The sequence below is a fragment of the Ipomoea triloba genome, chromosome 16 (genome assembly GCF_003576645.1).
Source record: "Ipomoea triloba cultivar NCNSP0323 chromosome 16, ASM357664v1".
NCBI lineage: Eukaryota > Viridiplantae > Streptophyta > Magnoliopsida > Solanales > Convolvulaceae > Ipomoea > Ipomoea triloba.
The window spans coordinates 6,727,707-6,729,027 of record NC_044931.1 but is presented as its reverse complement, the minus strand read 5'-3'; positions in this window follow the sequence as shown (position 1 = coordinate 6,729,027).

Sequence of the window (1,321 nt, the reverse complement as noted above, 5' to 3'; positions counted from 1 at the left end):
GTGAGACGGTCTCATACAAGTTTTTGCCTATTTTTATAATTAGTCAATTAATTAAATACGACGTATAAAGTTCTGATTAATATATTTTGAATATTCTTATTTAATGTTAGAACGAGATTTATCTACTGCACTGATGCAAAAATTTTCAATGTCTCAAGAAAGACGGAATGGTTTGGTGATTTTGTGTATTGAGAAAGAAAATGTTAGAGAATGTTAATTTTAATGCAATTATCGATGATTTTGCATCGAGTAAAACACGTAGAAATTTTTTGTCATGATTTCTTTTGTATTTAAAAAATGTTGAAAATTTTCTAATTGTATTTCATGTTATTTGATATTATTACTTTTAAATATTATATTAAATTTTAATTTTAATTTTTTATATAAGGATCTATTTTTATTTTTTTTAAATTTTGCTCAGGCTTCTAAAATGTTTGGACCGACCCTATTGATATACATATTCAAATTGCGATTGTGATTTCTATCATTATCAAAAAAACATATAACTCGATGTCTTCTTCCTTATTTGTAATGACACTCGGCCATGGTGTCTGAGGCCTTGACTAAGACACCATACCATGAAGACAAAGACGCTAGGCCATGGCATCTTCAACTTGGTGTCTTCCTTGATGAGCCATGAATCCAAGGATATGATTACCTGATTTTTCTTTTTGTTAAATTTTTTTTAAAAAAATTATTATTGATTCGTAGATGTTGAATTAATTTGGACTGGATCAAAGTGGATTCGGTTGTTCACACATAAAAAAAGATAAGGACCGATATGATCAATTTATCTGAGTAGATCAAATGTTAAGGATTGGGGAAATAAGTGAAATAAAAAGGCAGGGTTTCTTTTACAAATATTGAAAACTTAAATGTTTTCAATAATTATAAAATTGACTACATATTTTTATATTAAAATCCTTAACCATTGACGAACCGACAATTGAGATTAATCATCACTTTTTACAAGATGACTATGTTCTCATTTTATCCACCCTTATACACACACCCAGTGAGAATGTGCGGACAAATCTTATATGTCCATCTAAGATTATTAAAGGTTAAAAATTAATATATATACATATATGTGTGTGTGCGTGTGTGTGGATGGATGGTGACAATTCCCTAATTACAAAAGTGTATTTGAAAACGCTTAATAGTGCATTTGTAGATAACACTATTATAGACCTTAAGTACACTGTCAGTTATTTCTGAATGCATTATCGATCATTTTTAAGTGAACCATCGTAATTACATAATTGCTATTATATATATATATATATATATATATATATATATATATATATATATATATATA